This window comes from Mesoplodon densirostris, chromosome 5 (genome assembly GCF_025265405.1).
Source record: "Mesoplodon densirostris isolate mMesDen1 chromosome 5, mMesDen1 primary haplotype, whole genome shotgun sequence".
NCBI classification, from domain to species: Eukaryota; Metazoa; Chordata; class Mammalia; order Artiodactyla; family Ziphiidae; genus Mesoplodon; species Mesoplodon densirostris.
The window spans coordinates 69,026,768-69,036,939 of record NC_082665.1 but is presented as its reverse complement, the minus strand read 5'-3'; the positions used below and the strand labels follow the sequence as shown (position 1 = coordinate 69,036,939).

General features: G+C 41.9%; 1 pseudogene; it reads left to right on the top strand.

The window, feature by feature from the left end:
• The first annotated feature begins 594 nt into the window (after positions 1-594).
• On the top strand, positions 595-7,822 carry LOC132491107 (large ribosomal subunit protein eL30-like; annotated as a pseudogene).
• The last annotated feature ends 2,350 nt before the right edge of the window (positions 7,823-10,172 follow it).

Genomic DNA, 10,172 nt, shown 5'->3' with positions numbered 1-10,172 from the left:
GCCACAACAGTGAGAGGCCCGCATACCGCAAAAAAAAAAAAAAAAAAAAAAAAAAAAAAAAAAAAAAAAAAAAAAATCATGATTTAAAATCATGTTTCTCTCATGGGACTATCTTTTAATCATTTGTTTAAGGGACAGTTGGTATTTTTGCCCATTTATATGAGCTCTTTATACTTTTCAGTTATTAAACTTTTGTGTTTATGTGCAATTTCTCCATTCTTCTGAATTTTTAAAATCTTAGCTTTACTGATGTTCTTTCCATCAAAGCTAAAACTATCTAAGTAATGAACCTGTCCAACTTTTTTCATTTCTATTCCATCAAAAGTCAAAAAGTGATTTCCTCTAGTGCTAGTCTGTTCACATACATGAGAGTGTATTTGTTTTGATTTTTAAGCATTTAACTTTCAATCCACCTGGAATTTTTTGGAGAGTATGGTGGAGGGTGGGGGTCTCTTTCATATTCTCATTATTGATATTCTTATACACCAAGGGTCTCAAATTCGTTACCAACATATTTCAATGTCGCCTTTCTCGACCCCCGGCCATCTTGGCGGCTGCTCTTTGTTGGGGGTGTCCCGCACCTAAGGCAGGGAGATGGTGGCTGCAAAGAAGAAGAAAAGTCACTGGAGTCGGTCAACTCTGGGCTCCAACTCGTTATGAAAAGTGGAAAGTATGTGCTGGGGTACAATCTGACTTTGAAAATGATCAGACTAGGCAAAGCGAAACTGCTCATCCTCGCCAACTGCCCAGCCTTGAAGAAATCTGAAATAGAGCATTATGCCAAAAATGGCCAAAACTGGTGTCCATCACTACAGTGGCAATAATATTGAACTGGGCAGAGTGTGTGGAAAATACTACAGAGTATACACACTGGCTATCATTGATCCAGGTGATTCTTTTTTTTTTTTCTATTTATTTTTTTTTATTTTTATTTATTTTATTTACTTTTTATTTTTCTGCTTTATAACAAATTTAATCAGTTATACATATACATATGCTCCCATATCCCCTCCCTTTTGCGTCTCCCTCCCACACTCCCTATCCCACGCCTCCAGGCAGTCACAAAGCACCGAGCTGATCTCCCTGTGCTATGCGGCTGCTTCCCACTAGCTATCTACCTTACGTTTGCTAGTGTATATATGTCCATGCCGTTCTTTCGCTTTGTCACAGCTTACCCTTCCCCCTCCCCATATCCTCAAGTCCATTCTCTGGTAGGTCTGTGTCTTTATTCCTGTCTTACCCCTATGTTCTTCATGACATTTTTTTTCTTAAATTTCATATATATGTGTCAGCATACAGTATTTGTCTTTCTCTTTCTGACTTACTTCACTCTGTATGACAGACTCTAGGTCCATCCACCTCATTACAAATAGCTCAATTTCGTTTCTTTTTATGGCTGAGTAATATTCCATTGTATATATGTGCCACATCTTCTTTATCCATTCATCCGATGATGGACACTTAGCTTGCTTCCATCTCCAGGCTATTGTAAATAGGGCTGCTATGAACATTTTGGTACATGACTCTTTTTGAATTATGGTTTTCTCAGGGTATATGCCCAGTAGTGGGATTCCTGGGTCATATGGTAGTTCTATTTGTAGTTTCTTAAGGAACCTCCATACTGTTCTCCATAGCGGCTGTACCAATTCACATTCCCCCCAGCAGTGCAAGAGTGTTTCCTTTTCTCCACACCCTCTCCAGCATTTATTGTTTCTAGATTTTTTGATGATGGCCATTCTGACTGGTGTGAGATGATATCTCATTGTAGTTTTGATTTGCATTTCTCTAATGAGTAAAGATGTTGAGCATCCTTTCATGTGTTTGTTGACAGTCTGTATATCTTCTGTGGAGAAATGTCTATTTAGGTCTTCTGCCCATTTTTGGATTGGGTTGTTTGTTTTTTTGTTATTGAGCTGGATGAGCTGCTTATAAATTTTGGAGATTAATCCTTTGTCAGTTGCTTCATTTGCAAATATTTTCTCCCATTCTGAGGGTTGGGTTGTCTTTTGGTCTTGTTCATGGTTTCCTTGCTGTGCAAAAGCTTTTAAGTTTCATTAGGTCCCATGTGTTTATTTTTGTCTTTATTTCCATTTTTCTAGGAGGTGGGTCAAAAAGGATCTTGCTGTGATTTATGTCATAGAGTGTTCTGCCTATGTTTTCCTCTAAGAGTTTGATAGTGTCTGGTCTTACATTTAGGTCTTTAATCCATTTTGAGCTTATTTTTGTGTATGGTGTTAGGGAGTGATCTAATCTCATACTTTTACATGTCCCTGTCCAGTTTTCCCAGCACCACTTATTGAAGAGACTGTCCTTTCTCCATTGTACATTCCTGCCTCCTTTATCAAAGATAAGTTGACCATATGTGCATGGGTTTATCTCTGGGCTTTCTATCCTGTTCCATTGATCTATCTTTCTGTTTTTGTGCCAGTACCACACTGTCTTGATTACTGTGGCTTTGTAGTATAGTCTGAAGTCAGGGAGCCTGATTCCTCCAGCTCCATTTTTCGTTCTCAAGATTGCTTTGGCTATTCGGGGTCTTTTGTGTCTCCATACAAATTTTGAAATTTTTTGTTCTAGTTCTGTGAAAAATGCCAGTGGTAGTTTGATAGGGATTGCATTGAATCTGTAGATTGCTTTGGGTAGTAGAGTCATTTTCACAATGTTGATTCTTCCAATCCAGAACATGGTACATCTCTCCATCTATTTATATCATCTTTAATTTCTTTCATCAGTGTCTTATAATTTTCTGCATACAGGTCTTTTGTCTCCTTAGGTAGGTTTATTCCTACATATTTTATTCTTTTTGTTGCAATGGTAAATGGGAGTGTTTCCTTGATTTCACTTTCAGATTTTTCATCATTAGTATATAGAAATGTCAGAGATTTCTGTGCATTAATTTTTTTTTTTTTTTTTTTTTTTTTTGCAGTATGTGGGCCTCTCACTGTTGTGGCCTCTCCCGTTGCGGAGCACAGGCTCCGGATGCGCAGGCCCAGCGGCCATGGCTCACGGGCCCAGCCGCTCCGCGGCATATGGGATCCTCCCAGACTGGGGCACGAACCCGTATCCCCTGCATCGGCAGGCGGACTCTCAACCACTGCGCCACCAGGGAGGCCCTGTGCATTAATTTTGTATCCTGCTACTTTACCAAATTCATTGATTAGCTCTAGTAGTTTTCTGGTAGCATCTTTAGGATTCTCTATATATAGTATCATGTCATCTGCAAACAGTGACAGCTTTACTTCTTCTTTTCCGATTTGGATTCCTTTTATTTCCTTTTCTTCTCTGATTGCTGTGGCTAAAACTTCCAAAACTAGGTTGAATAAGAGTGGTGAGAGTGGGCAACCTTGTCTTGTTCCTGATCTTAGTGGAAATGGTTTCAGTTTTTCACCATTGAGGATGATGCTGGCTGTGGGTTTGTCATATATGGCCTTTATTATGTTGAGGAAAGTTCACTCTATGACTACGTTCTGCAGGATTTTTATCATAAATGGGTGTTGAATTTTGTCGAAAGCTTTCTCTGCATCTATTGAGATGATCATATGGTTTTTCTCCTTCAGTTTGTTAATATGGTGTATCACGTTGATTGATTTGCGTATATTGAAGAATCCTTGCATTCCTGGAATAAATCCCACTTGATCATGGTGTATGATCCTTTTAATGTGCTGTTGGATTCTGTTTGCTAGTATTTTGTTGAGGATTTTTGCATCTATGTTCATCAGTGATATTGGCCTGTAGTTTTCTTTCTTTGTGACATCCTTGTCTGGTTTTGGTATCAAGGTGATGGTGGCCTCGTAGAATGAGTTTGGGAGTGTTCCTCCCTCTGCTATATTTTGGAAGAGTTTGAGAAGGATAGGTGTTAACTCTTCTCTAAATGCTTGATAGAATTCGCCTGTGAAGCCATCTGGTCCTGGGCTTTTGTTTGTTGGAAGATTTTTTTTATCACAGTTTCAACTTCTGTGCTTGTGATTGGTCTGTTCATATGTTCTATTTCTTCCTGATTCAGTCTTGGCAGGTTGTGCTTTTCTAAGAATCTGTCCATTTCTTCCAGGTTGTCCATTTTATTGGCATAGAGTTGCTTGTAGTAATCTCTCATGATCTTTTGTATTTCTGCAGTGTCAGTTGTTACTTCTCCTTTTTCATTTCTAATTCTATTGATTTGAGTCTTCTCCCTTTTTTTCTTGATGAGTCTGGCTAATTGTTTATCAATTTTGTTTATCTTCTCAAAGAACCAACTTTTACTTTTATTGATCTTTTCTATCGTTTCCTTCATTTCTTTTTCATTTATTTCTGATCTGATTTTTATGATTTCTTTCCTTCTGCTAACTTTGGGATGTTTTTCTTCTTCTTTCTCTAATTGCTTTAGGTGCAAGGTTAGGTTTTTTATTCGAGATGTTTCCTGCTTCTTAAGGTGGGATTGTATTGCTGTAAACTTCCCTCTTAGAACTGCTTTTGCTGCATCCCATAGGTTTTGGGTCGTCGTGTCTCCATTGTCATTTGTTTCTAGGTATTTTTAAATTTCCTTTTTGATTTCTTCAGTGATCACTTCATTATTCAGTAGTGTATTGTTTAGCCTCCGTGTGTTTGTATTTTTTACAGCTCTTTTCCTGTAATTGATATCTAGTCTCATAGCATTGTGGTCAGAAAAGATACTTGATACAATTTCAATTTTCTTAAATTTACCAAGGCTTGATTTGTGACCCAAGATATGATCTATCCTGGAGAATGTTCCATGAGCACTTGAGAAAAAATGTGTATTCGGTTGTTTTTGGATGGAATGTCCTATTAATGTCAATTAAGTCCATCTTGTTTAATGTATCATTTAAAGCTTGTGTTTCCTTATTTATTTTCATTTTGGATGATCTGTCCATTGGTGAAAGTGGGGTGTTAAAGTCCCCTAGTATGATTGTGTTACTGTCGATGTCTCCTTTTATGGCTGTTAGTATTTGCCTTATGTATTGAGGTGCTCCTATGTTGGGTGCATAAATATTTACAATTGTTATATCTTCTTCTTGGATCGATCCCTTGATCATTATGTAGTGTCCTTCTTTGTCTCTTCTAGTAGTCTTTATTTTAAAGTCTATTTTGTCTGATATGAGAATTGCTACTCCAGCTTTCTTTTGGTTTCCATTTGCATGGAATATCTTTTTCCATCCCCTTACTTTCAGTCTGTATGTGTCTCTAGGTCTGAAGTGGGTCTCTTGTAGACAGCATATATATGGGTCTTGTTTTTGTATCCATTCAGCCAATCTGTGTCTTTTGGTGGGAGCATTTAGTCCATTTACATTTAAGGTAATTATCGATATCTATGTTCCTATTCCCATTTTCTTAATTGTTTTGGGTTCGTTATTGTAGGTCTTTTCCTTCTCTTGTGTTTCTTGCCTAGAGAAGTTCCTTTAGCATTTGTTGTAAAGCTGGTTTGGTGGTGCTGAACTCTCTCAGCTTTTGCTTGTCTGTAAACGTTTTAATTTCTCCATCAAATCTGAATGAGATCCTTGCTGGGTAGAGTAATCTTGGTTGCAGGTTTTTCTCCTTCATCACTTTAATTATGTCCTGCCACTCCCTTCTGGCTTGTAGAGTTTCTGCTGAGAGATCAGCTGTTATCCTGATGGGGATTCCCTTGTGTGTTATTTGTTGTTTTTCCCTTGCTGCTTTTAATATGATTTCTTTGTGTTTAATTTTTGACAGTTTGATTAATATGTGTCTTGGCGTATTTCTCCTTGGATTTATTCTGTATGGGACTCTCTGTGCCTCCTGGACTTGATCAACTATTTCCTTTCCCATATTAGGGAAGTTTTCAACTATAATCTCTTCAAATATTTTCTCAGTCCCTTTCTTTTTCTCTTCTTCTGGAACCCCTATAATTCGAATGTTGGTGTGTTTAATGTTGTCCCAGAGGTCTCTGAGACTGTCCTCTGTTCTTTTCATTCTTTTTTCTTTATTTTGCTCTGCATCAGTTATTTCCACTATTTTATCTTCCACCTCACTTATCCTTTCTTCTGCCTCAGTTATTCTGCTATTGACCCCATCTAGAGTATTTTTCATTTCATTTATTGTGTTTTTAATCAATGCTTGATTCATCTTTAATGCTTCTAGGTCCTTGTTAACTGTTTCTTGCATTTTGTCTATTCTATTTCCAAGATTTTGGATCTTGGAAATAGAATCTTGGATCATCTTTACTATCATTATTCTGAATTCTTTTTCAGGTAGACTGCCTATTACCTCTTCATTTGTTAGGTCTGGTGGGTTTTTATCTTGCTCCTTCACCTGCTGTGTGTTTTTCTGTCTTCTCATTTTGCTTATGTTACTGTGTTTGGGGTCTCCTTTTTGCAGGCTGCAGGTTCGTAGTTCCCGTTGTTTTTGGTGTCTGTCCCTAGTGGCTAAGGTTGGTTTAGTGGGTTGTGTAGGCTTCCTGGTGGAGGGGACTAGTGCCTGTGTTCTGGTGGATGAGGCTGGATCTTGTCTTTCTGGTGGGCAGGTCCACGTCTGGTGGTGTGTTTTGGGGTGTCTGTGGACTTTTTATGATTTTAGGCAGCCTCTCTGCTAATGGGTGGCATTGTGTTCCTGTCTTGCTAGTTGTTTGGCATAGGGTGTCCAGCACTGTAGCTTGCTGGTCGTTGAGTGAAGCTGGGTGCTGGTGTTGAGATGGAGATCTCTGGAAGATTTTCGCCGTTTGATATTATGTGGAGCTGGGAGGTCTCTTGTGGACCAGTGTCCTGAAGTTGGCTCTCCCACCTCAGAGGCACAGCACTGACTCCTGGCTCCTCAATTTGGGATGATTTGTTGTCCATTCATGTATTCCACAGATGCAGGGTACATCAAGTTGATTGTGGAGCTTTAATCCGCTGCTTCTGAGGCTGCTGGGAGAGATTTCCCTTTCTCTTCTTTGTTCCCACAGCTCCCGGGTCTCAGCTTTGGATTTGGCCCTGCCTCTGCGTGTAGGTCGCCGGAGGGCGTCTGTTCTTTGCTCAGACAGGACAGGGTTAAAGGAGCAGCTGCTTCGGGGACTCTGGCTCACTCAGGCCGGGGGGAAGGGAGGGGCACGGAGTGCGGGGCGAGCCTGCAGCGGCAGAGGCCGGCGTGACGTTGTACCAGCCCGAGGCGCGCCGTGCGTTCTCCCAAGGAAGCCGTCCCTGGGTCCCAGGACCCCGGCAGTGACGGGCTGCACAGGTTCCCCGGAAAGGGGGCATGGACAGTGACCAGCGCTCGCACACAGGCCTCTTGCCAGTGGCAGCAGCAGACCCAGCGTCCCACGGCCGTCTCTGGGCTCCGCGCTTTCAGCCGCGGCTCGCGCCCATCTGTGGAGCTCTTAATCCCCTCTCCTTGTGCACCAGGAAACCAAGAGGGAAGAAAAAGTCTCTTGCTTCTTTGGTAGCTCCAGAGTTTTCCCGGACTCCCTCCCAGCTAGCTGTGGTGCATTAGCCCCCTTCAGGCTGAGTTCTCGCCGCCAGCCCCAGTCCTCTCCCTGCGCTCTGACCGAAGCCCGAGCCTCAGCTTCCAGTGCCGCCTGCCCCGGCCGGCGAGCAGACAAGCCTCTCGGGCTGGTGAGTGCCGGTCGGCACCGGTCCTCTGTGCGGGAATCTCTCCGCTTTGCCCTACCCAGGTACGTGGGGAGTTTCTTGCCTTTTGGGAGGTCTGAGGTCTTCTGCCAGCATTCAGTAGGTGTTCTGTAGGAGTTGTTCCATGTGTAGCTGTATTTCTGTTGTATCTGTGGGGAGGAAGGTGATCTCCACGTCTTACTCTTCCGCCATCTTCCCCGGAAGTCCTCGATCCAGGTGATTCTGATATTATTAAAATCATGCCTGCACAGACTGGTGAAAGGTAAATCATGCACAATTTTTCTTTAATAAAACTGGCCAGAGCTTGTTTTTTTTTTTTTTTTTTTTTTTTTGCGGTATGCGGGCCTCCACCACTGTGGCCTCTCCCACTGTGGAGCACAGGCTCCGGACGCGCAGACTCAGCGGCCATGGCTCACCGGCCCAGCCGCTCCGTGGCATGTGGGATCCTCCCGGACCAGGGCACGAACCCACATCCCCTGCATCGGCTGGCGGACTCTCAACCACTGCACCACCAGGGAAGCCCCAGAGCTTGTTTTTAAACAAACAAACAAACAAACAAAAGATTTTAATGTCTGCTAGGACAAATTCTTCTCATGACTCCTTTTGAATCTAGAATACTCTTTGATGTTCTTGCCCATTTATTTTTCCAAAAAAAATAAAAATTACGTGAATTCTATGAAGCATTTTATTTCTTATCAGTGGCTGGTCACCTGAATCCAATAATGTCATGTCCTGTTCTGGGTTGAGGCTGAGTTGCAGCCCTGGTAAGGCTCAGTCTACCTCAGTTTTACTCCTGTCTCTTCAGGATTTTCAGCAGAAATCCCCCTGATGAGTCCAGAATTTTAATCCTTGTCTCACAAGATTTTGGAAGACTCTGTTCTGCTTGCAGAAGTTTTCTGCTTCTGTTTTTAGAACTCTAGACTCGTGCATCCCCAGAATTTAACAGATGTTCTAAAGGGACCTCCCAAATCTCCTGCCATAGCTCTGTTGATCTGTTTCCCAGCTCTGCTGATCTGGTCTCCCCTGGGTGCAAGCCCTGGGATCATCAGCCTCGGGCCCATACCCAGAATCAGCAATTAACACCTGGGTGAAGTGGCTGCAGAAGTCAGCCCTCCCTCTCCAAGGTTCTCCCTTTCTGGAGTCTCAGCCCCTCCGGTTCTCTCTCTGTTGACTCAGCAGCTCTCCTCTGCCTGAAAATAGATGATTTCTCTATTGTGTTTCAATTTTCTGGCTGTTTTAGGTATGAGGGCTGGTCTGTCACAGTCTAATCCAACTCAGTTAGAAAAAGTTCATTTCATCTTAAACATTTTCACTGTATCTTCTTATATTTTAAAACCAAAAAAGTTTTTAATTGAGGTATATATATAAAAAAAAAACACCATGCCACTTCACACCTACCAGGATAATTAAATCAAAAAAGGCAGACAATAATAAGTGTTATCTAGGATGTGGAGAAAGTGCAACACTCATACCTTGCTGATGAGATATTAAATGATACAACCACTTAGTAAAACAGTTTTGCAGTCCCTCAGAAAGTTAGAGTTTACTACATGATCCACAAATTTCACTCCCAAGTAGGTACATATTCAAGAGTGAAACATATGTCCACACAAAAGCTTGTACACATATGCTATAGACAAAATCTTTGTGTCCCTCCAAAATTCATAAAGCCCTAATCTTCAATGTGATGGTATCTGAAGTTGGGGTCAGATGGGGGGTAATTAGGTTTAGATGACATAATGAGGATAGAGCCCCCGATGGGATTAGTGCCCTTATATGAAGATGAAGAGAATAGATCTCTCTGTCTCTCTCTTTCTCTCTCTCCACTATGTGAGGAAATAGCAAGAAGGGGTCATCTACAAATCAGGGAAAGGGCCCTCATGAAGAACCCAATCATGCTGGCATCCTGACCTCAGATTTCCAGCCTCCAGAACTGTAAGAAATTAATGTTTGTTTTTTAAACCACTCAGTCCATGGTATTTGTCCTAGCAGCCCAAGCTGACTGAGACAACAAATATTCATAGAAGCTTTATTCACAACAGTCAAAAATTAAACAATCCATAATCTCCAAAATATACAAATAGCTCATGCAGCTTAATATCAAAAAAAAAAAAACAACCCAATCAAAAAATGGGCAGAAGACCTAAATAGACATTTCTCCAAAGAAGACATATAGATGGCCAAGAGGCATATGAAATGATGCTCAACATCACTGGTTATTAGAGAAATGCAAATCAAAACTACAATGAGGTATCACCTCACACCAGTGAGAATGGACATCATCAAAAAAATCTACAGGGGCTTCCCTGGTGGCGCAGTGGTTGAGAGTCCGCCTGCCGATGCAGGGGACATGGGTTCATGCCCCGGTCCGGGAAGATCCCACATGCCGCGGAGCGGCTGGGCCCGTGAGCCATGGCCACTGGGCCTGCGTGTCCGGAGCCTGTGCCCTGCAACGGGAGAGGCCACAACAGTGAGAGGCCCGCGTACCGCAAAAAAAAAAAAAAAATCTACAAACAACAAATGCTGGACAGGGTGTGGAGAAAAGGGAACCCTCTTGCACTGTTGGTGGGAATGTAAATTGATACAGCCACTATGGAGAACAGTATGGAGGTTCCT